This window comes from Lepidochelys kempii, chromosome 3 (genome assembly GCF_965140285.1).
Source record: "Lepidochelys kempii isolate rLepKem1 chromosome 3, rLepKem1.hap1, whole genome shotgun sequence".
NCBI classification, from domain to species: Eukaryota; Metazoa; Chordata; order Testudines; family Cheloniidae; genus Lepidochelys; species Lepidochelys kempii.
This window is the reverse complement of record NC_136382.1, coordinates 53,230,390-53,257,333: the sequence shown is the minus strand read 5'-3', so window position 1 is coordinate 53,257,333 and position 26,944 is coordinate 53,230,390.

Sequence of the window (26,944 nt, the reverse complement as noted above, 5' to 3'; positions counted from 1 at the left end):
TGGAGATTTGCCAAGAAGTTTAAGGTAAAAAAAGAGGAGACAGTCCAGGTTAGCTGATGACCATGTAGTAGAAAATGAGTGATAGCTACAGTGCGAAAGAAAAAAGTTAATGAAGAGCTGAAAGTTGAATATGTAATTAAACAGATGAATTTAGGTCTTTATTCAGCAGTACAGTATCAGTGAATGTTAATAAACCATGGACTTAAATGGGTATCTATGCAATTGTGACTATGGGAACATGTGGTGCGGGTTTTACCTGAAATCAATTCTAGTTTGTTAAGTTTTAGTTACTAGAAAGTGTTTTATCTTCATTTCTCTTGTAACCATTTTTTATTTTAATACCTGATTCTTATATTCACTTAAAATCTATCTTTTTGTAGTTAAATAAACTTGTTTTATTTTTTAATCAAAATGAATCCAGTGTTATGTTTAAACTGAACTTTTTAATAACTCCCATTAAAGTAGCAAACTATTGTATATTGCCCTTATAGGGGAAACAGACCTCTAAAATGTGAACTGTACAGGAGTGGGCTGGGCAGTGCAGAATACACATTTTTGGGAAAATTCAGGACTGGGAGTGTGTTGGGATCAACCTGCAGATAGTAACCAGGGCTGCTGAAAGCCAAAGTGTGTCTGGTGTGTTGCTGCTGGGGTCAGAGTTGCTGGACCAGGGCTGTAGCTATATACAGAAATAAAGGGTGTAACCTGAATAGAGGTAAACTGTTTGTGAATGGGCCGCTAGGGAGCTACAAGAGCAAAGCATTGTGAGTCATTCATATTGTGGGGCAGGCACTGATATAATCCCTCACTGTCACTGGTCTGGATTGCACACTGGAATGTGACTACAGTATTAGTGGAAATAGGCACATATTTCTGATACTTTAATATTCCTTTCAACAATTCTTGACAGTTTCAGTACTGAAAAGTGGCTGGTGGACACTGCCTTAGATCAAAATAGAGCTGGTTAGCTTTTAACATTGTTTTATGATAGCTAGTCATTGATCATATACATCTGTTCTACCAAAGTAGAGACTGTCTACTTATCACTATTCTCATAGTTCATCATCCATCAAACTCATTGAAAGTTTGGCCCTACCTATTGCATGATATTTTATATCTTGAAAGATGAATGGATGGATTTCGTAGTTACACTACAAGAATGACCACACAGCTTGACAAAACACAGATATATTCTATTGTAAAATGAAGTATTCAAAAAGCTGTTCTCCTTCATAAAACTTTATATATTTGTGTAACACACATCAGTGCTCATTCTCCAAATGATTGTCACAATTAATAACCAAAGTGATAGAAAGAATACCACATTGTCCTGGACATGCAGTAAGAAACATATGAATGAAGGGATGGGGTTTAATTAGGCCCAACTTTATTAATTTAACTCATCTGGAAACTATCTGGCAACAATTTGTACAGGGCAAATTATGATTCCTTCCTAAGTTTACATCTGGTGGAGGACTGCCATCAGCCCTTCACCTCTCCACAGCTGGCCCTAAACTGTTGCTGGGACAGCACCACCCTCTCCTCATTATGAGGGTGAGGTCCTGGGGAAAGGGAGTTGCCTTTTTGCTGTACCAGACATTAGATGCTTCAATCCCATTTTCCAGGTTTGTTAGGGGATGCCTTCCCCCTAAGTCCACTTCCAGTTCTAGTTGATGAGGGATCTGGACTTTCTGCTGAACGATCTCCTGTGTTGGACACTTGCCACAAGAAGGCACCATCAATTAGCTTGGCCACCTCCTCCTCACTGCTAGGTGGGTTCCCAGACAGTTGACAATTCCTGCCCGAATATCAGCCAAAACTGTACCTGCTCCATGGTCAAGTATATCTGCTCCCTGCATAACTTGGGTACCAAATATATATTTTGATGGATAATCACCAATCCTTTTTGTTCATGTACAAATTTAACCACTTCCTGATTCACATATCTTCTGGCCTTGTCAACATGTGGAAGCCTAGTGGCTCTCCACCATACCCTCTTCTGCAGAATTTCAAACCAATTTAAAGTCACCCCCTGGTTTGGCCTGATGATTAAGACAACCCCTTTACAAAATCCCAAATCTTTTTCACCAAGGTGTACAATAATCATTTCAAGTAGTTGCTTCCTGGCTGCCAAATAGAGTAGTAAGAGTGTCATCAGCTTGTCCCAGAGTAAGCACCCTCCTGCCTTGCCAACTCAGAATTGCCTTGCCTGTGAACTTCTAAGGGAACTGGCTGCCCACCTGTGTGCCAATGTTCAATACAGTGCCCACAGATCCAAACACAGACTCTCCTGACCCCTTGCCCCTTAAAATTAGATAAACAGCAAATTTGGTACATTCACATCATTGGACTCCGATTCTCAGTTGGGGGCTTCCCGTATACCTTGTACACATTTGAACACCAGTGACTGCTCACCTCTATTCCCAGTGGACCTATTCCAGTTGGGACACATATGTCACTGTCCCAATCGTGAATGAATAGGGCCCATATTCACTAGCAGGGAACCCTGACATTTTGTGTTTCTTGGAGTGCCACAGAAAAGTCCATGAGTAATGTAACAGTTCTGTGTTCAGAACAGGGTTTGAATAGTGTTTAGTTAAAAAGGCCTGGAGCCACCCAACAAAAAATAAGGATAAAACAATGTATTGAATAGCCAATCATTAAGTGAGTACCATCCACTCTGCACTGAGCGAGGGGGGTTCCAGTGGAAAAAAAATAGTATGTGACCAGGTAAATAAAGATTGTGTCATAATGCAATGTGCAAGTGGATCAATTAAGGTTGTACAGGCAACCTTAATTCTGGTCTTAGAGGGCTTTCCCTTCACCCTCTCACCTGGTTCTTGTCATGTAGACAGAAAGCAGAAGACCAGAAGTCTGAAGTGCAAACAATGCAATGTTTATTGGGGTTAGTTTCCAAGCAAACATATTTTGAAGCCCTTCATACCAGTCAGACTTATCTCTGTCTGCCGATGGAGTCTGTTCCCCAGTGTTCCATTCCCAGCTCTGATGCTGCAGAGCGTTTACCCCGCCTCCCCTTCCAGCTCTGATGCCGCAGAGCCTTTCCTTTGTCCCTGTTCCCCATTCCCCGTTCCCATTTCCTGCCCCTGAGCAAACATGATTCAAATGTCCCTTCCCCCTACTTCCTATTTGACCCGAGTTTATATAGGAATATTCTCAGCTATATCATAACCAATCATTTTACTGAAATTTAACTAACCGATCCTAACATATTGCAACATAATTCTCTAACCAATTATATCCCCCTACCCTAATTAACTTACACCTAGCAAAAGTAATTATACGGCAGACAGAAATAATTGGAGAACCAGACGATTAACAATAGAAAAGTGGGAGCCATAAAGATAAAACAATACAGAAATGAGGGTTTCACAACCACAACCATTGATAAGTGATTTCTTGCCAGACAGGGTGCTATAAAACTAACCTTTAACCACCTTAAGATCTGTTTCTTTATCTGGTGGTGATAGGCACTATCAGGACAGGATTGTCTTCCTAACAGCCCAATACCACCTTATTTCAATGTGACTGGTTTGGAATGTGAGGATGTGACCGTACCCTTCCCAGCTTATGGCTGCCCCTGCTGCTTAGCGAAAGGCCTTAGCCTAAGAATAAGGCCCCAGACTATCCTAGTGAGTAACTCTGTGGATCTTTGTCCTCTTGTTCGGTTATTCTGCCCTGTTAGAATCCAAACAGTCCAGAGATGAGGAATTTTTCCTTGTGTCCATTCTTATAGCTTCTTCTCGCAGAATGACAGATTTCAGAGTAACAGCAGTGTTAGTCTGTATTCGCAAAAAGAAAAGGAGTACTTGTGGCACCTTAGAGACTAACCAATTTATCTGAGCATAAGCATTCGTGAGCTACAGCTCACTTCATTGGATGCATACTGTGGAAAGTGTAGAAGATCTTTTTATACTGTGGAAAGTGTAGCCACAATGGGAGAGTGGGGTGGGGGGAGGTATTTTTTCATGTTTTGTGTGTATAAAAAGATCTTCTACACTTTCCACAGTATGCATCCAACGAAGTGAGCTGTAGCTCACAAAAGCTTATGCTCAAATAAATTGGTTAGTCTTTAAGGTGCCACAAGTACTCCTTTTCTTTCTCGCAGAAAACAATCTGACAGGGTCATTACCAATATGGGCTCTTTCTTTGATGGCAAAGAGAGAGGAATGCATTTAGAGTCTTTGATCCACGATCAAATGATCACTTGCCTTCAAATGTGCAAGAATTAGCACTTTTCTGCTAAAGTTCTTCATTTGCATTACACAAGGCCTCTTGAGTATATATCATATGAATGTTTTCTATTATATTATAACAGGATACAGATGAATATGAAAACCATGCATGTAACATCCCATTTGTTTTCATGAATTTAAACACCAGGTCCACTCTTATACATTTAGCAATCACTTTGATCTATACTAATTGGCCTGGCTTCCAGCTGTGGGTTTGTCAGTTCTCTACTGATGTCTAGACCTTGGCCAGGGCTGGAACTTAGCTTAACACCATTATATCACCCAAGTCTGACCCCTTCTGCCCCATCCCCTTGTACTTCCCTCAATCCTGTCTCTTTCCCATTGTTGGCTCCTCATCCCAGTCTGATTCTTCTCACCCAGCCAGTCCCAATCTCCACTCCTCAGTTTGTCACCTCAGTGCTAGTCTCTTTACCCAGTAAGTTCTATTTCACTCCTCTGGAATTTGCATCCAAGAGTGGCCCACACAATCCCAGCCACACACTCCTTACCCAGCCAGTCCCAATTCTCCCACTCCTGGTTATTCATCTGACCTATCTCTCTCCCCTCCCCAGCCTTCAGTTCCTCTCACTTTCTCCTGCCCTCCCCAGCCCATGTTCCCTATTCATCCTGTCTCCCAACCCAATCTCCCTCCCTAAGCTCCTCATCAGATCACAGGGTGCTCAGTCCCTTGCTCCTTGGCCCAAATTACTTCTCCTTCTTCTCCCTTCCCCCCTCCCTTCTTATCCAGATGTTATCCCCTCTGCATTTGAATCTGGAAGCTTCTTCCTCCACATTTCTTGGCCTCAGCAGGGTGATCCTTGAGAGCACAGGGAAGTCTCCCTGCTCTCAGTTCAGGTGCTCAGACCAAGCTTGAAACACACAGAAACCCATAAATAGCTGTATCATGCCTAGGGTGAACTGAATATTTGGGAAATTTTTGCTGTTATAATCTTAGAAGTCTCTAATAAGCATATGGGAACTGCAATTTTTCAAAGGCTTTTAAATATTGAATTGAGACCAATGCTTCAATTTGTCAAGATTGTTTTGAATTTTAATCCTGTCCTCTCCTTTCTGGTGTAAGATTATGGGGGAGGGGAAGAAGGGGGGGACAGAGTTAGATGAACAAGAAATAAACTCACAGCAGTGGAACTTGCAAGGTTTATTTTCATCATTACATTTAGGTGGATTTTTATGAAGACAGCAAAGGGCATATCGCTAATTTATAAATTGAGGTTCTTACTCAAAAACATGGTGATGCTAGAACTTTTCAAACAAAAGGTTGACAGAATTTTTTTAACATGGGCAAAAGATCATAGAATCATAAAAATATAGGGCTCATGAAATTGTTTAATCCAGTGATACTCAGATGGAGTTTCATGAGCCGCAAGTGACTCTTTTATATGTCTCCTGAGGCTCTTTGCAGCACATGATATTAAAACACTATGTGATTTAATTATTAACCACTCTAAATTATTAATCAATCAGGGTGATTGTACTATGTTCTTAACCAATTGTAGTTGATAAAATAATAATACTTGGTCAGTCATTTTGCTGTGAGAATAATATATGTAAACTACATATTTCCGTTGACATGCTGATTAAATACGAATATGTAGTATGATAGTAAATGAAGCAATGAATTCACATTACTGTAGCTCTTTTGGGTAATGTTGATTGCTAATTTGGTTCCTGAACAACTGAGGTCTGAGTATCATTGATCTAATCTATCCCACTGTACTGAGGCAGGACCAAGTTACCTAAAGTGGGTATTTACCTAACTTGTTCTTAAAAACTTCCAGTGACAGAAATTTCACAATCTCCCTTGGTAACCTAGTCCAGTGTTTATCTATCCTTACAGTTGGAAAGATTTTTCCTAATATCTAACCTAAATCTTCCTCCCATTGGGCAGAAACGCCAAACTACAGCCACTGGGAGCTGTGGGTGGCCGTGCCTGTGGATGGTCAATGTAAACAAACTGTCTCATGGCCCACCAGCGGATTACCCTGACGGGCTGCAGGTTGCCCACCACTGTTTTAGCTGCTCTCCTCTAGACATTTTCTAATTTGTCTACATCTTTCATAAAGTGTGGCACCCAAAACTAGACACAATACTCCAGCTGAGACCTCACCAGTACTGAGGAGAACAATTATCTCCCATCTCTTACATATGACACTTCTGTTAATACACCCCAGAATTATATTAACCTTCTTTGCAACTGCATCACATTGTTGGCTCATATTCAGTCTGTGATCCATTATAGCCCCCAGATAATTTTCAGAGTACTACTTACTGCATTGCCAGTTACTCCCCACTTCGTATTTATGCATTTGATTTTTCCTTCTTACATGTAGTACTTTGCACTTGTCTTTACTGACATAATTTCCCTAATCTTATTCTCGGAAGCAAGTGTCCCATTTGGGCTGAGATTTTCCAGAATAATTCAACCTGAGGCAGACACCCAGCATGGAAAATGTCAGCCCAATTCAAAATGTTATATTTTCAGCCCAATTCAAACTTACCAAAGCCAGTTCACAGACTAATGAACAGCCATCAGGGCTAAACAACTTTTGCTCACCCCCATCTCACCATAAGTTAGAGTTGTGAACCTAAAAGTGAAAGGATCTCTATAGGCAGGTCTACACTACCATTTAAGTCGATCTAATTTACGTCTTTCAGGGGTATGAAAAAGACACCACCCTAAGTGACATAAGTTACAGCGATCTAAGCACTGTCCACACTGGCACTATGTCAGCAGGAGACATTCTTCAGATGGCATAGGTCAGGGTGGCAAACTTTTTGGCCCAAGGGCCACATCCGGGTTGCAAAATTGTATGGAGGGCCGGGTAGGGAAGGCTGGCTCAGCTCCTATCCTCCCCCTCCCAATTCCCACCCCCTGAATATTCCCCTCAGAATCCCTGACCCATCCAACCTGGTCCCCTGACCGCTCCCTCCACCCCTAACTGCCCCTGGAATCCCACCCCCTATCCAACCTCCTACTCCCTGTCCCCAGACTGCCCCGACCTCTGTCCACACCCCCGCCCCCTGACAGGCCCCTGGGACTCCCATGCCTATCCAGCCCCTCTGGCTCCCTGTCCCAGGACTTCCCCTGGGATTCTTTGCCCCTTATCCAACCTCCCCCTGCTCCCTGTCCCCAGACTGCCCTGACCCCTATCCGCACCCCCGCCCCTGACAGGTCCCCCAGGGACCCCACCCCCTACCCAACCCCCCCCCCGCTCCCTGTTCCCTGACTGCCCCACCCCTTTCCATACCCCCGCCCCCTGACAGGCCCCCTGGGACTCCCACACCTATCCAAGCCCCACTGCTCCCTGTCCCCTGACCGCCTCCCTCCCAGAACCTCCACCCCATCCAACTGCTCCCTGCCTCCTGACTGCCCCCCGGGACCCCTTATATAACCCTGCCCCTGCCCTGCTGCCCGCCCCCTTACCATGCCACTCAGAGCAGCAGGACTGGCTTATTGGAAAGCCTGGGAGCTGGGCGGGTGCAAACCATGCTGCCCACCCGGCAGCGTAGCTGCGGGAAAGGGGGGACAGCAGGGGAAGGGCCGGGGGCTAGCCTCCCTGGCCAGGAGCTGAAGGGCTGGGCAGGACAGTCCCGCGGGCCGGATGTGGCTCGCTGGCCATAGTTTGCCCACCTCTGGCATAGGTTCTTCCTTCCTTGGAGGTGGAGTAACCGTGCCAATGGGAGAGCACTCTCCCATCAGCATAGAGCGTCTTCACCAGATGCACTGCAGCAGCGCAGCTGTGCTGATGTAATGCCTCTAGAATAGACCTTCCTTATATATTGCTCTACCTTTACCTTAAGATATTCAAGCATCCACAGCCTGCCATCTTATTTTATTTTATCTATATTTTGGGATAAGGGAGAGAAGCAAGTCATTCACACTGATTACAACACAGCAGGAGCAATAATATAAAAATCATTAGTAATGTTTGCTAAAAAAGAATATGGGGAAATGCTAGGCTGCAGCACAATAATGGGTCTTACCTTTGCCTTTTAGTGCACTGTTAATGCGATAAATGTTTCCTTGTGGAAATGGGAGTTTGATAAGTAAGAAAATCCAATTAGAGGAGAGACACAATAAAACTGTTCAGAAAGTTTGCAGCAAACTGTTCAACAATTTTGACACACTTGAATGGCACAATGTTATAATCACGCAAGATTCCTTAATGCATATTTTTGCCATATGAAATATATTAGTGGCAATCCTATTTTCAGAAAAATAAAATCTTATTTATCATTTCAATCAATAATAAATGCAATCCATGATTCCATTTCATTTAAAACATTGCTTTGCATTGGCTTCAGACAGCAAGAATCCAAAGACTACCTTTCCTCATTGCGTTAGTCAGTAGCATGACATTGTAAACCGAAGGACGCCCACTTCCAGATAACTGGTTTCCAGAATCTCACTTAACCCATTCAGCACTTTTACCTGCAGTGAGTGCTGTAGGAGAAGACAGGTCCATTTGCACTGAAATTAGTGCAAAAGCAGAGCCCCAAATCATTACTAGTGGGATGTAATTAATCCAAATAACCACCTATGCAGTTCTGCTTGATGCCTCCACTAGAAAAATGAGAAAGATGCAAGTATTTTAAAAGGAAACATATAAATATGAGAAGGTTTTACTAATACTTTGTCAATGTAATAATTATAAAAAGAATGTAATCTATCTATCTATCTATCTATCTATCTATCTATCTATCTATCTATCTATCAGAAGTACATACTAGTTAAAAAGAAGAGGTAAAATTCTCAAACTCCTATACAGCAGAAAACAGTAGTATTAGCCATATATCACAGTTAGATTTATTCATTTTTACTACACCATTTATTATATGTCTAATTATTGTAAGTATTGCAGGTGATGGTTTATTTTTAAGGAGAATAATAAAGATTCTGAAATGTCCAGTCATTTTTCATTGGCATGGGATATTATTCTCTTTTATGAACAATATAATGATTTCAGTGCTTTCTAACACTTTGATTGCACCTTTACCCTTTCAGATAAAAAATGCACAAAACATCCTGCAGCCATTGTGTGTGTGAGGCTTCCAACAAAGTCAATGAGCATTTTTTGTGTTCTGTGACTGCAGGATTGAAATTTTGTATAAGGATTTTACAGAGGGTTAAATTTCAAGCACTGAAGTGAATGGAAGTTAATGGCAATCATAATCTTGCAGGACTGGTCCTTTACAAGACAGCTTATATATATATCACTGCACATTTTTGTCAAAGCCTTATTAAAGGATTTTGAGTGTTAAAATCCAGCTTAATGCAGAATCACTTTTTATATGTGTAAAAAATATCCTTGAATGCAGTCAGATCACAAATACAATTACTTTACTTCTAGACCCAAAGTATTAACTATTCCTGTCCCTGATACCAGTAACTCAGTTGCTACTGGAAAGTTTCATGGGAGGAATGAGGGATGATTCCTTCTTCCAAACATGGTCCTGCAGTGGAGCCATTTTTGACTGCCACTCAGCCTAGAGTAATGGGTTGATTAGCTTCATGGACTTGGACTTCCTTCTCCTGAGTCAGAGGAGTCCTAGATGAGGTGAACCCTCACCAGAGTTTGTTGGAATTTTCTGATGAAACACAGTATTGTTGGAAAATGCCAATTTGCTGAAGCAAAATGTTTAGTGAAATGTATTACAGATACAACAAGAGTTTTGCAGAAAAAATGGCAAGGTCTGCAGCTCCAGCAAGGAGCCTGCCAGCCCCTGGAGCTCCAGGTGGAGCAAAATGAAAAAAAAAAATGTCTTGCACAACGAACTCTCCACCCAAGTTTTGGCCATTCGTAATCATCACAGAACCTCCCAGGCTTTTCCATCCTGATGCCTATCCCCAAATTCCTTCTGCACTCTGATGCATAGGGAGCCGCCACTGAAGTAGGCCTCTTGGTTAAGATCCCTTAGGAATAACAGAGTTATTTATGTATTTGCACTGTTGTAGCAGTTCATGGACAAGATCAAGGCCCAATTGTGCTAGACCCTGTATACACAAACAACAGAAAGATGATCATTGTGCCAAAAAGTTTACCATCCAGTATGTACCAAGAAACAGTATGGGGTTCAAGGTAACAGTGAAACAGTTATGTTTATTGTAGCCAGCAGCATCCATCACACAGCAGATTTTCAATTGTTTTTAGATGTCACGGCTCACATCAGTCTTTCCACCTGCAAAACAGGAGACAGGATAAGAACATAATAATGGCCATACTGAGTGAGACCAATGGTCCATCTTCTGACAGTGGTCAATGCAAGCAGCTTCAGAGGGAATGAACAGAGAAGGGCAATTAATGAGTGATCCATTCCCTGTTGTCATAGAATCATAAAAGATTAGGGTTGGAAGAGACCACAGGAGGTCATCAACCCCCTGCTCAAAGCAGGACCAACCCCAACTAAATCATCCCAGCCAGGACTTTGTCAAACTGGGCCCTAAAAACCTCTAAGGATGGAGATTCCACCACCTCTCTAGGTAACCCATTCCAGTGCTTCACCACCCTCCTACTGAAATAGTTTTTCCTAGTATCCAACCTAGACCTCCCACACTGCAACTTGAGACCATTGCTTCTTGTTCTGTCATCTGCCACCACTGAGAACAGCCAAACTCCATTCTCTGTGGACCCCCCCTTCAGGTAGTTGAAGGCTGCTATCAAATACCCCCTCATCCTTCCCTCCAGCAGACTAAATAAGCTCAGTTCCCTCAGACATTCCTCGTAAGTCATGTACCCCAGCCCCCTAATCTTTTTCGTTGTCCTCCGCTGAACTCTCACCAATTTGTCTACATCTTTTCTGTAGTGGGGGGCCCAAAAATGGACACAATACTCTAGATGTGGCTTCACCAGTGCCAAATAGAGGAGAATAATCACTTCCCTCCATCTGCTGGCAACACTCCTACTAATGCAGCCTAAAATGCCGTTAGCCTTTTTTGGCAACAAGGCACACTGATGACTTATATCCAGCTTCTCGTTCACAGTAATTCCCCAGGTCCTTTTCTGCAGAACTGCCGCTTAGCCAGTCGGTCCCCAGCCTGTAGCTGTAAATGAGATTCTTCCTCCCTAAGTGCAGGACTTTGCGCTTGTCTTTTTTAAATGTCATCAGATTTATCTTGGTCCAATCCTCCAATTTGTCTAGGTCACTCTGGACCCTATCCCTACATTCCAGTTTATCTACTTCTCCCCAAAGTTAAGTGCCATCTGCGAACTTGCTGAGGATGCAATCCATCCCATCATCCAGATCATTAATGAAGATGTTGAACAAAATCAGCCCCAGGACAGAGCTCGGGGGCACTCCGCTTGATACTGGATGCCAACTAGACATCGAGCCATTGGTCACTACCCATTGAGCCCGATGATCTAGCTAAATTTCTAACCACCTTATAGTCCATTCATCCAATCCATACTTTTTTAACTTGCTGGCAAGAATACTGTGGGAGACCATATCAAAAGCTTTGCTAAATTCAAGATATATCATGTCCACCGCTTTCCCCATATCCACAGAGCCAGTTATCTCATCATAGAAGGCAATCAGGTTGGTCAAGCCCTTGGGAATCATGTTGACTGTTCCTCATCATTTTCCTCCCGTCCAAGTGCTTCAAAATGGATTCTTTGAGGACCTGCTCCATCATTTTTCCAGAAACTGAGGTGAGGCTAGCTGGTCTGTAGTTCCCTTGGTTCTCCTTCTTACCTTTTTAAAAGATGGGCACTATATTTGCCTTTTTCCAATTTTCTTGGACCTCCCCTGATCACCATAGTTTTTCAAAGATAATAGCCAATAGCTCTACAATCACATCAGACAACTCCCTCAGCACTCTCAGATACATTAGATCTGGACCCAGGGACTTGTGCATGTCCAAATATTCTAAATAGGCTTTAACCTGTTCTTTCACCACTGAAGACTGCTCACCTTCTCCTCATACTGTGCTGCCCAGTGCAGCAGTCTGGGAGCTGATCTTGTCTGTGAAGACTGAGGCAAAAAATGCATTGCGTACTTCATTTTTTTCCACAGCGTCTGTCACTATGTTGCCTCTCCCATTCAGTAAAGGTCCCACACTTTCCCTGACCTTCTTCTTGTTGCTGACATACCTGTAGAAACCCTTCTTCCTTCACATCCCTTTCTATCTGCAACTCCACTTGTGAATATACCCCTGCATTTTTGAGCAATATTTTTATACTCCTCCCTAGTCATCTGTCCAAGTTTTCACTTTTTGTAAGCTTCCTTTTTGTGTTTAAGCTCACCGAAGATTTATTTGTTAAGCCAATCTGGTCGCCTGCCATATTTATTATTCTTTCTACACATTGGTATGGTTTGTCCCTGTAACCTCAATAAGGATTCTTTAAAATACAGCCAGCTCTCCTGGAGTCCTTGCCCCCTCATATCAGCCTCCAAGGGAATCCTGCCCATCAGTGCCCTGAGGGAGTCAAAGTCTGTTTTTCCGAAGTCCAGGGTCCAGTCCCAACATCTGGCAGTCAGTGGCTTAGGAACACCCAAAGAATGGCAAGGCATCTGTGACCATCTTGGCTAAAAGGATTTTCCTCTTAATAAATAAAATAGTGATAATTATGTGGCATTATATATTTTACCCATACAGTTTATTCTTTATATAGAAGCCAAGTTAGTTTCCTCCAGAGAATAAAATTTGCAAAGCAAAATGTCAGTGCAAATAGCATTATGGATAATGCTATGGCATCTGTAGAGCTAACATCTTATTAGTATCAGAAGCTGCCAGCTAAGGAAGTCTACATTTGTGTTGCTAAGGCTAAAACAGGAGCCAGAGACATGTGGTTCACCTTTCTTGGGACTTATCCAGGAGATGTAGCTGCCTAATTAACTATCACTTTCTCTTAAGGAATGGCACTTTCTCTGGATAAGACAGCCACTCTACCTAACTTACAGGCTCAAACAAGATAGAAAAAAACAATGTGCAGTATAAAGCATATTGACAATACATACTCAAGAAATGTATTGTCAATATGCTTTATACTGACAATTTGTTTTACAAGATATATTATTTGGAAGTAACCATAATAACCTATTTAGATTTCAGTTATTTTCCTCCAGCATATTAAGCAATTTGAAATGAGAAATAAGAAGACAATTCTAAAATAAAATGTTTTATGGTTTACTCTTCTATGTTTTATGTATGCTTTCTCCAATTGCATAGGTTTAACAATTGTCCCAAAAGTGTTTGCTTAAACAAATTGAGTCAGTATGTACAGACAATACATTTTAACCATTCCTCTATTCTAAATGAAAAAAAAAATCCTGATGGATTTAAAACTGGTCAATACAAAAGGGAAAAATTATATGAATTTATAATACACAATAAATATTACCCATTTTAAGTATACATTGTGGAATGTATTGAAGTAAGTTATTGCGGGCTTATCTACAGATAAGTTAATGTGCAGTAATTTAGGGTGTAAATTCATGCACACTAGCTATTCTGTACTAAATTCCCATGTGGGCACTCTTACTCCACAGACAGGGCACATCTACACTACAGAATTCAGTCTTAAGACCTATATTAGGTAGGTAATTACTGTAGTGGCTGATGTGCACCTTCCCTCCTTCTGTCAGTAGTATGCATCCTCATCAGGAGCACTACCACCAACTGAAGAGGGGCAGTGTGGGGGTCTGGGAGCCCTCCAGGAGCCCAGCTGGGAGCAGGAGCCAGCTGCCTGGCTTCTCAGCTATCTGAGCAGGTAGCTGAGAGCAGGGCATGTGCAGCCAGGCACAGAGCGGAGAGCCGGGCAGGCACACCCCAGCTGGTAGCAGAGAGCCAGGGGGGGCTGGGCTTTAGTTGTCCGGCTTTCTTGTCAAGTTCACAGCTCCATTATCTGATAATAATACAGCCAATCTGACAGCCAACAGCCAATGTGGAGGTGTAGTTGTTATGTCGGTGTAGTAGGGCACTTACATCGGCGGGACAAGGCTTGTAGTGTAGACATTGACATAATTAAGTTCACGTAAGCTGCTTGACATTGACCTAACTGTGTAGTGTAGACTAGGCCTAAATGTCCTTGAGCAGTTTAGCTTAGTACACTTTAAAGTGTATTCAGTTAAGGCACTTTTAGTGCACACTAAAAGTCTTCCCATGGGGAGTTCGTGAAGAATATAAATTCTCACACTACCTAGCTGCACATGAACTTCTGCAGGTAGACAAGCCCTGTGTGAATATTTATACTGGAATTTTTAAAGGCGCCTCAGAGAGCTAGGCATCTCATTCCCAATTATTTTGCTGTAAGTGGGGTGCCCAACTCCCATAGGCCCAACTGCAGATCCCAGACATTCTTTTCAATTGGATTCTCTCATAGTGCTCTTGGTGATTCCCATCTGAGGCATAATCTGCATACATTTACAATATTTTTAAAAATATTTTCCAGACTTAGTGTGTATGTTAGACTTCATTGAGGGTAATTACAAATTTGTCATAGCTCTTTTTAGTCAGTTTATGATTATGTACTTATTATACTATTTAATTAATATTAATGTGCTTACCACAACTATTGTAGACATTTATCACACAGAATATAAAGTATTCTGGAAACCATATTCTTAATGAGGTAGTTTATATTACACTGGCAAACATGTGAATAGTCTGCCCTTTTTAGTGTAGTATGTTTCCAAAATGATTCTGAATTATTTACTTACATATCCTGTAGGCTGCCTGAATGAACTTCAAAATTCTAATACTCATTTTTATAATACATTGCCTCTACTTTTTTAAGCTCTCCCAGAATAAAACTGGGTTTACAGAAACAGAATAAAGTTGGGCATATTTGCTTGATTTTCTCAGATACAGTGAAATCCTGCCCTCACTGAAAACAATAGCAAAATTCCATTGACTTCAATGGGGCTAGGATTTCGCCCATGCTTGCTATTATAAGATTGCATCAAATAATTGTTACTGCTTATATATATTAATAAATAAGGATCACTGTAAATTTCCATCTTGAATACAAGGCTAGTTCCTTGTAATTACCACTTTCTGATAGCTATTTATGTCACCGCTGCCATCCTGAAGGATTGGTACCTATTAAATGCTGGCTATTTTTAAAAAAGGAATTCATCAGATTATTCTTTAAGGGCCAAATTCTGATCTCCTTCTTTCTGAATGCAATTTTTCATGAACTAATATTGATTGTTGTTAATGTATTTGTTCATAATAGTTTGAACTGTTTGTGCAAATACAATTTGAGCCTATTTTGAATAATCTCTATTAATTGTTTTCAGGGTATGATTGGTCAATGAGGTCATTTGGTATTTTTTCCTCTTCCATCATACAAGGTCCTGATCTAAAGCCTATCAAAGTCAACAGAAAGTGTTCTCTGTGGATTTCAATAATCTTTGGATCAGACCCCAGGTTAGTGTTTCTCAAATGTGGCCTCCATGGCCACATGCAGCAACCAGGGACCTTTTTTTCAGCCACAGCCTCCTGGGCAATGATTGGCAGGGGGTGGGTGAAGCGGCGGCCCTTGCACCAGGGCCACCAAAAGGCGTTGGGCCCTTAACCCCTCTGAAGACACAAACGCCAGAGGAGCAGGCAGCCAGTGTGAATTTCCCACCTTCCCAGGGGTTGTGGGGCTCTGGCTTCCGGCTTCAGCCTCAGGGTGGTGGGCGGCAGGCTTTGGCTGTGGGGCTTTTCGCTCCCCCTGCACTGCAGTGGGCTCCGGCCCACAGCCCGAGCCACATCACCCCTGGCCCTCACTGCCTCCTCCATCCCCAGGTTCTGGCCACGTGGCGATGGGATCGGTCCCTGGACCCATGCCTTGGGGTCCCAGGATCTGGCAACAGGACCCCAAGATCCAGCCGTGGGGCTTTGGGCTCTGGCCCTGGGATCGCCCCTGCCTCCCATCACTCCTAATCCCTGCTGCATCCTCTCGCACTGGGATTCAGCTGCACGGTGGCAGGCTCCAGTTCCGGGCTGCAGGGGTTTGGACTCCGATCCCAGGCTCACCATTCTCCCATACCGCTGATGCCCACTGCCTTCTCCAGACCCTCAACCGCCCACCTCCACTACCCCTGACTCCCACTGCCTCTCTAACCAACTCCCCATCGAGGGCTTAATTAGTCCCTGAGCTTGCTTGGGATGAGTAAATCTGCTGTGAAAAGTGATACAGTATTTGTATATTTGTTAATCTCATTTTTCACTGTCTCCCAGCTAGTTAACAAGTCTGCTTCTTTGAAAAGTAGTATTAACAAATTTACAGATATCACTTTTCACAGCACCAGACTTACTAGCTAGCAAGTCTAAAGAAAAGCAACCAAAAAGTAAAGGAAACAACAACAAAATACAAGAACATGCAAAGCACCTTATTTCTGTTTCTTTTGTGTTTAGGTTCAAAAAAGAATAGAGGCAACTGTACATTATTTTTATTATTGAGTTTGGAAAAAAAAAACACCCTACATAAATAAATTGCAATGATTTGGACATGTACATGTGCTTATTTATTTGGGTTTTTTCCCTAAAGTTATGTTTAATTAATGGATAGGGGAGGCATGGTATTTCCAGAGTCTTTGAATAATGTTCTGTACCTGCAGTGATCTACGACTGTTACCAAGTGTTTAAAATATAGGGGACCCTTTAGTATTTCAGATACTGTGGTGTAGTTATTGTGGGTAAATATTCCCTACTTACTGTATGTCTGACTTACTATATGTCACAATTAATTTATAACTATATGATAATATTTCTTTCCCTCAAGAATCGATCTTCACTGGACGTTTTCAACACATGCATTGTGCTGTTGCCCCTTTGAACTCTACTGAAATTGGGCCCTATATATTAGGCAACCAACTACTTGTTGTATTAGCCATATACTTTCTCTTATGTTTAAGAATAAAGGCCAGATCCTTGCGTACTTGCACAATGCTCACAGCATGTGTCATGGGGCAATATGCAAAGATAATAGATTTCACTTGCACTACCATTATCCTGGTCTTGCTCTCTGCACTTCTACCCTGTTCTGAGTTGAATCAGTTTAAAGGCAGCTCTAACTTATACCAGTCTGCAATAGCCACAAGGGGCCAAAAACGTAACCCTGGATCAGCAAGCATAGGGGCATCCTGACCAAATCCCTTTTTCACTAACTATGCCCCAAACTTTTCCAAGCTACTCTGGCAGCCAGGAGCTCCAGTGTCACATATATGGACACAGGGGATCAATCCCCAGGCTGGTCAGAGTGTACCTACTTCTGATAGAAGCCTAGGGAAGTGGGCAGGCATTTTTTTTTAACATTTTGACAACATTTGTACAGCTTGTAATGATTATCAGGTGTTACTGAATTGAAATGAAAGCCACTGCAGGCTTTTCCTTACAGTAGTGTGATTCCCCCTTCAGCCAAAATATGCCAGTAGTATAGTGCTAAGCAATCATATTATCCCCAGGGATCTAGCCCAATGTGCAAATACAGGCAGCCAAAGTACTTAAAATCTTTAGGCAAGTTGTATTCTTTTTACCTTAAACTGTGTAGAATCTAGTGCTAAAATATTGTTTTGTACTCTTGAGAGAGGAGGGAAAAGTTTCAAGAGGTGACTCACCCGAACCATCTTGTAACAAATTACTAAGCATCTGTGTATATTAAAAATCCCAAATTTCCTTAGGCCTGACACCAACCCATTATTCTATCATTTCCTTACAGCTCACTGAGGCTACAATGTTCTTGTAATAAATGAATTAGTTACTGGCTGCTTTGCCAACAAGCTGTAACTTTCTCATCTGTCCTCAGAAAAGTTTGATTGCCATTGTCATGAAATTTTCTCCAGCTCCTCATAAACTGGATCCAGCTATTAACAGTGGTGATTAATTTTCTCCTGGATTTTGCAGACTGAAACAAATCTATCTATCTATCTATACCTATAACTATATAGTGTGACAGGGTCGGGCCAGATGGCTACAGGAGAATGATAGAGGGCAGATATATTAGCCCCAGACTAAGCAGGTCCCTTTTCCCTGGGTAAGGTAACAGGACAATCAGGAACTTGCTAGAATCAATTAAGACAGGCAGACTAATCAGGGCACCTGGTTTAAAAAGGACCTCACTTCAGTCAGTGAGGGGCGTGCAAGCAGCTGAGACTGAGAGGGCATGCTGCTGGAGGTCTGAGGAGTACAAATGCTATCTGGCATCAGGAGGAAGGTCCTCTGGTGAAGATAAAGAAGATGTTGGGAGGAGGCCATGGGGAAATAGCCCAGGGAGTTGTAGCTGTCACACAGGTGTTACATGAAACACTGTAGACAGCTGTGATCCACAGGGCCCTGGGCTGGAACCCGGAATAGAGGGCGGGCCCGGGTTCCCCCCATCCTTCTTCCCCCTATTGGGTATAAGAGGAGTTGATCTGGACTGTGGGTTCCACCAGAGAGGAAGGTCCCTGGCCTGTCCCCCAACCCACTAAGTGGATCAGCAGAGACTGCGGGGATTGTTCTCTTTCCTTTTTGTCCATGCTGGTCAGTGATGAGGTTAGCTGAGTGAATGGCAGGTTTGAGCCACTAGCAAAAGTGGCCAAACTGAGGGCTGCCATGAATCTCTGAGGTGAGCAAATCCGCCAATAAGCGCAGGACCCACCAAGGCAGACGAGGAACTTTGTCACTATATATATATATATATATATATATATATATATATATACACACGCACCCTTATAAAAACTTATATATAAAAACTTTGTTTTTAAGCAACTATATATTTTACAGGGTGGATCTAGATCTGTCTACAGAGATATGTTTCATCTTTTGCTCTTGCCACAACATACATACTATGAAGGAATCACAGAAATACAGAAGGGTGCGGGTGTTTAGTAAACATATATATGGCAGTGTTCTGGTGGGGGGGGGGGGGCTCCGAAATATAGAAGGCAGTGAGGGTCACTAGAGGACTCACACACTATTTAAAGGGATACTATCCAATTTCTATGCACTATAATAGCTTTATCTTGTCATGTTTTTTGCACTCACCTTATTCAGCTCACTCTTGAACACTCATTTCTTCACAACTGAATTAAAATAAAAAAGTTGAGATAACAACAAAATCACAAAACAAAACATGGAACAAACAAGACACGTGTTTATCATTACATTGGGAACTCTACAGCTGATTAGCCCCCCATTTTAGTTAATGGAAAGATTCTGATGGATTTCACTGTGGTTTGGATATTTATTTGTAAATCACACCCCCTTCCCCCATTCTTCAACTCTTTTTTTAATTTCACTTTTATACTGTAAGCTTTTGGGGGCAAGGATGTTTCTTCCTACATGTTTGTACAGCACCTATCACATTTTGAGTGGCTTACCCAATGTGGAACAACCATAAAATATCTGCTATGCAGATGTGCCTCAGATAAAAAAAATGAGGATAATAATACAGATGTTTGCTAGAAGCTGTGTACATAGTTTTGTTTTGTTTTCCATTTGAATTAGTATTTATTTTTTCTTTAAATTCTCAAGTTAATTCAATTATTCTCATTCTGCAAATATGTTAGAGCATCTTGTCTTTTTTGTTGTTGTTTCTTTGCTTATGTTAAATAATCAACTTGTTTTCATACAAAACAGTGATATGCATTGCGAATCAATGGAGGAGTCCCTTAATTCCTAAGCTCTTTTACTGACTCATGCATGCAAATTAGTGAGGCTGTTTATTTCCTTGTTCACATATTTAAATAAATAATTGTATTTATCAGTGATGAATGCAGTAATCATGATTGATCCAAAGAGCTGTAGCTTTGGACCATATCTAACATAAAGGGATGGAATTTGTTGATATTAATGTCTATAAATTTCTTGCTCTGAGTCAGTTATTGAAGAAAGGTTTTGGTACACTTGCATTATACTAGTTATATTATTGTGACAAGCAAATAATGGGAACAAAATGTGTGTGTATGTGTATAACATAAAATAAATGTTTAAAGAAACATAATATGTGATCATGTAATGAAAGACTATCAGTGCATATGCAGAAAGGAGGTGAATTAAGGTTTCACAGGCAACCTTATTTTTGACATTTCCTAGCTTTTGAATGCTTGAGTTTGCAGCTTTGACATTCTTCTATTATCTTTTTTTTTTTTTTTTTTTTTTTTTTATGGAATTGCCTTGGGTTTTTTTTTTAAAGCAAGCAAACTGAAAAAGCAGAAATTTCATCATGTGATACCTGACATAGGACCAAAAAAGACCCTCTGGGTTATCAACTCCAGTCCCCCGCAATTTAAGACTACATTATATGACACCCCTGGATGAACCATCAGCAGGGTTAGACCCTTTCGATCCAGAACACAGACCTATACTTATTGAGCTAATGCAGTAATTAATAACATGCTATCCTCTCTTGGACCAATATTAAAGGCTAATGAGACACACACTTTGCTAGAGGGTTTCAAAAATATTTGATAGACAGTGGAAGCAAGTTGGGGATTAGGAATCTTGGGTTCTATTCCAAATTCTGAAGGAGTGTGTACAAGTAGTTACAAACAGCGTAGCAACGCACATGGATTTGGCACATTTTTCCCCAGTCTGCCCCCTTTTGACCCTATTCCCCTCTTCTCTTTACTCTTCAGATTACTTCATTATTCTCCTCCACACTGCCTAGGTGTATGTGGAGAGAGTATTGAAACCACAGGAGACACAATATCCACATATGCACATTATCAGTTGCAAAATTGGATTCATAATTAGGACCAAATTTTCAAATAGGTTTGTGCCTATGTGTTCATGCCACTTACCTGTGCGGAATTTACCTATGTAGCTGGGTTTCTAAATCACACTTATAACCATGGTAAGTTAAATACATAAATTGTCAGGGAGCAAGCCATAAACAAACACATTTTCTGGTTTGGGGGTGGGAGTGGGAATGAATTTCAGATATTTCACCTGAATCTGATCAAAATTAGAGAAAGAAAGCTGGGCTTTTATTACTACCATTACAATTATTTGAAACACAGTAACACCTACAGTTCCCAAACAAGGCCTCACTGTTAAGCGCTGTTCAGATACAGAGTAAGAGCATCCCTGTCTCAAAGAGAAAACAATTTAAATAGGCAAGGCATAGAGCTACTGAAGTAATAATAACTCAGTAATGAAATCTCCCTCTCAGTTGGTCTGAGTATTATAGTCCCTCTGCTCTCTCATTGTTTTCTCTCTGAACATCTCAGATGGGGAGGATTGTCAGCCTGCTAACCCCTCTGTTATTCTTACAGGGGCAGCCTCAGAAGCTAATACTTCTGATCTCCTCTACTCCAGTGTGCTGCTTTCCCCATTGTGGAGAAGCTGAACACCCTAATTTCTCTGTTGTACTTGTGTGTTCTGCCTCTTTACAAGATAAAAGATACTTTGAGCACCAGCCGCTTTCTATAAAATATTTCAAGCTATCCTTTCTACGCAGATAGAGTCATAGACTTTAAGGTCAGAAGGAACCATCACAATAATCTAGTCTGACCTCCTGCACATTGAAGGCCACAGAACCTCACTCACCCACTCCTGTAATTGGCCCATAACCTCTGGCTGAGCTACAGAAGTCTTCAAATCATGATTTAAAGACTTCAGGTGACAGAGAATCCACCATTTACACTGGTGTATAGACCAGTCAAAATGTTCAAAAAGAAAAGGAGTACTTGTCTCTAAGGTGCCACAAGTACTCCTTTTCTTTTTGTGGATACAGACTAACACGACTGATACTCTGAAAGCTGTCAAAATGTTCAGAATTTCATTTTTTTTACAAGATTTTTGAATGTTGAGAAATAAAAATGGGGGAGGAGGGGGATGAAGTTTCAACCAGCTCTAAAGACTATATGCACAGTCCCAGGTGGATATGCTTTTACTTGTAAAACTTTGTTCCTCTCTTTCCCTTTGTAACATATAAATGACTTTCTAAATCACTCCGGACTTATTTTGGATACCTTATTTTGTGTGACACATTAACTATTACCTGTCCTTTCTGTAGTGGGCAATATTTTCTGGTCCCATTGTTTTGCATCTGTGTTGGTTTGGAGTATAAAAGACTGGTTCTGATATAATTCAGCAATCACTTGCATGTGAAACAATATTGAAAATAAAATATGAGTACACAAAATGGTGAAGTAATTGCATTACAATAACGTCATATGAACAATTTAAACTAGTATAGCTGTAAATTAGGAATCTTTGCAAATAGTAAGAGATGCCCTGATACAGTATGGTACTGCCTTCATCAAGCCCCTGTCTTACTTTAAGCTTGTAAATCATACCAATGATTTCAATGGGATTATTTATATGCTTAAAGTTAGACATATGCTATGGTTATATTGATGGCTTAATGCCTAAATGAGCATAGAATTATATGTTAGGCAAGAGAGTTTTATCAGTATGCAGATTAACAAGAAATACATTTTTCTTTTTTTTTTTAAATCTTATATTAATTTGCATATGTAATTCCTCAAGTTTTAATGGCCCATGGTGCAATTGCATGCACAGTTAGGTACTCAGGTATGCATTTAAATATTTCCTCTTTTCCAGTCATCCAGTCACTTTGGTACTTTTATGAGATTTCCTGGTACTTTAGTTAGAAATCGGGGCACACTTGAATTAAAGAAATGGAAATTTAGATTTTGATTTTGTTTTTTGTTGGGAAGCTATAATTATTTCTTGATTCTAAAGCTATGTGATAGTCCTAAATCATTATTTCAAAGTTTTGCTTTCATTTTGTTTATTTAGTAGACTAATCAGGGTAAAATTACATTTCTCACTAATCAGTTGAACTGCATGAATATTGCAAACAACTTTCCATAAGTCTTCCTTCAGATTTTAAAATATATTTGAGTCAGCCATACAAACAGTTGAGTGATAATTGTATTCACATGAATGAACATGGAAAGCAAATGCTAAGATCATATGCTCAAGTATTTGCACTGGAACTGCTGTATTTTATACAGTATACTGATTATTAGCAAGACATGAAGGGAAAATGGGAACTTGTGTCTCTGAAAAATCTTCCCTGGTATTCCCCAAACCTATAGCCTCTCTGACACAGAAGCAAGAAAGTAATGTATAAAAGGATGTCCCCCAGTGGTTAGGGCACTAGCCTAATACTTGAAAGAGACAGGTTCAATTTCCTGTTCTGCCACAGACTTCCTGTGCAAACTTTGGCAAGTCATCTAGTCTCTTTGGTCCAGATTGTTAAAGGTGTTTAGGCACCTAACTCTCATTACAATCAGTGGGAATTATTCTCCTAAATATCCTTAAAAACTTGGGCCTGGGCCTTGGTAGCCCATCTGTCAACTGTGGGTAATAATAGTTTACCACAGGACTGGAGAATAGTAAAAGTAATACCTATATTTAAGAAAGGGTAAAAATGTGACAGACCAGCCAGTCACAGACCAGAGGTTAGTCTGACCTCAATAGTATGCAAGGATTGTGAGGACATTTTGAAGGAAAGAATAACTGAAGAAGGGAGGTAAATGGAAAATGGGATAAAATGCAAATGGTTTTATTAAAGGTAGATTGTGCCACACTAATCTGATATTTTTTGATAACTGCTTTTTTAAGACAATGGAAATGCAGTCTATCTGGAGTTCAGTAAAGCTTTTGACATGGTACCACCTGGGAAATTATTAAACTGGAGAAGATGGGGATTAATGACAGGAATTGTAAGAACCTAGCTAAAGGGGAGACAATGGGTTATGCAGAAAGGGGGACTATTGGGCTGGTGGCCCGTCACTGGTAGAATTCTTAAAACATCAGTCTTGGGACTGATCTTATTTAATATTTTTGTTATTGAGCTTTGAACAAAAAGTAAGAGTACACAAATGAAATTTCCCAGTGACACAAAGCTGGGAGGCATTGTCAATACAGAGGAGGATCAGAATATTATACAGGAAGAATTGGATGACCAATGGACTGGAGAAATATATATTGGATGACATTTAATAGTACAACGTGCAAGGTCATTCACTTAGGGAGTAATAACAAGAATGTCTGCAAGAAGCTAGGTGCTTATCACTTTGCAATGACAAAGGGGAAACACTTGGGTATATTAGTCAATCAGAGGATGACTGTGAGCCACCAATACAGTCTGGCTGTTTACAATAAAATAAATAATAATAAAAGTCAAATGTGACCCTAGGATATATGAGGTGAACTATTTCCAGTAGAGATAGGGAAGTATTAATGTCATTCTACAAGGCACTAGGAAAACCTCATGTGATGTGCAATTCTGGTCACTCATGTTCAAGAAAGATTAATTCAAACTGGAAAAGGTGCAGAGAAGTGCTACTAAGATGTTCAGTGAAAAGGAGAGCCTATTGTATGAAAGCACAGTAAAAGAGCTTGGGTTTGTTAGGCTGAGAGGGGATATGATTGCTCTCTAAGCACATTGGGGTTGGGGGGAACACCAGAGTGGGTGAAGAATGTTAGCAAAAGGAAAACATGGATATAAATTTAATTTGAATACATTGGAAATTGGAAGAAGGTTTCTGACCATCAGAGTGAAATTCTGCAATAGCCTTCCAATATGATTAATAGGGTCAAACAGCCTAACTGGGTTTAAAATGGTGTTTGATTAATTTATGAACAGATTATATGACAGGGTTGTCTGTGATAGTAAGGAACTGGAGTTGTTTTCCCAGTAGTTCCCTTCCAGTCCTACATCCTATGTTCCTATGGACTGCCCTACCTCACAGGAGTGTTGTGAGGATAAATATATTAAAGATTGTGAGACACTTACATACATATAAGAGGCCCATGTGATTGGGTCCATATACATACTCTAGGTAGAAGCAACTAAATAAACCCAGAGTCTGACTGCATCCATCATATAAATTCTTGAATGTACAAGAAGAGATCCAAAGCCCAAATGGCTTTAAGCTCTCAGAGGACCTCACCATTAACCCTTTGCCATAAAGAGTATTTAATTATGTATTCCTATACTTTTTCTTTCTGTGAACAAATTTCAGTTCCAGGACAGTACTTGATCTTTCACTCCATTATACTGAGAGTACAATTGATCCTGCAATTCACTGTATTTGGGCAAACCCCTGCTCCCATGCAGACCTCCATTGACTTCAGAGGATGTTGTCTTCCAGCTCTGTTCAGACCCAGGATTTTGTTCTTGTAGAATCAAGTGCAGGACTGGGAAACATATTTTCATAATAGCTTCTTATGAGGTAGTTTGTCAAATGCTTTTTAAGGTTCAAATTAATTATTAGCTGTTGCTTCTCTTTTTCCCCCTCAAATTCTTATATGCTCAAAGAATTTTAGAAGATTAGAGAGTCACAATATTACTTTACAGAACTGTGTTAATTTGTCCCTATCATATCATGGTCATTTTATAATTCTGATTGCAATTGTTTTAACCAGTTTTCTGGTGCTGAAGTAAGGACCATTAGAGTGTGTTTTCTATAGCCGTCCTTATTGTGGAACAATTGTTATTAGTTCGTTGTCTGTTTTAGTAGCTGATTTTAGTGAACAATTTTATTTTTGTGCTAGCACTCCTGTTTCTTCTTAAATTCCTTCAGAACTCATGGATATATACCATCCTAGTCACCTCTTGCTCTTCAGTTTAACAATCTCTTCTAGCACTTCGTATTTTCTCAGACAGCATCTCCTCTTAAAGGGTAGCTCCATGGAAGGCACCTCCCCAACATTCTCTGTGGTGAAGGCTCATCCAGAAAATCACCTACTTTTGCTACAGTGCCTCTATGTTCCTTAATTGATTCCTTTACTCCCAGATAATACAGCAGACCTATTTCTGTTATAGGTTTCATGTTCCTGATATGTTTAAAAAGTCTTATTTGTTCTTATGACCTTGGCTATTTACTTTTAAAATTCCTTCTGAGTGCTCCTAATTTGCATTTAACTTTTTACCTGCCCATAGCTTCTGTACCTTCCTATTGGATGTACTAATGTTGGATTTCCAGTTTTTGAAAGAGATCTCTTTGGTTTGATAACTTCTTGAACTTTCCTGTTTAGAAAGACTGAGCCAGATCCTCAGCCCTAGTTAATTTCCTTTTCTGCTGGTCCCATGAGTGCCAAGTTTGTATAATTTTTGGTGGTGCTCAGAAAGGGTCCAAGCAGAGCCATCCTGTCCATAGGATGGACCAGGGCAACCGCCCTGGGCTTCAGGAAGACATGGGGTCCATGGAGGCCTGGGAGGTTAGCGGAGGGCCTGGCGCCAGCAGCAGCAAGCGACCTGAAAGTGATCCCAAAGCGTGATTCCCAGGACGGTTGCCCTGGTCCGTCCTATGGACAGGATGGCTCTGAAAATATAAGCCCAAACATTGAGCCGAGCCCACGTTCCTGAATAGTTCTGGAGTACAGGCACCATGGACCCATATAACTCGCCGCTATTCCTGCAGTATAAAAGGGACTTTAAAACCAGGGACTCCTAGCTGGAGAATCTGAAACAGGTTAAGTGGCTTTCCCAAGGTCCTACTACAAGTCAAATATTGTCAGAGATGGAATTCAAACTCAAATTCCTGGCTCACAGTTCCACAACTCTGACTTTCAATCACCAGTGAAAACTCATTCTAGTAGGATGACCATATGCCATACCACCCTCAGACAAAATGTAAATTCACTTTCCATAGAAGAATAAATAAAATACCATAAAAAGAATAATGCTCTTTCCTTTTCACATAGAGAAGGGAAAGCATTAGTACAAAGGAAGTGACACCTGTACAATAAATTTTGTAAGACAGTCAAATAC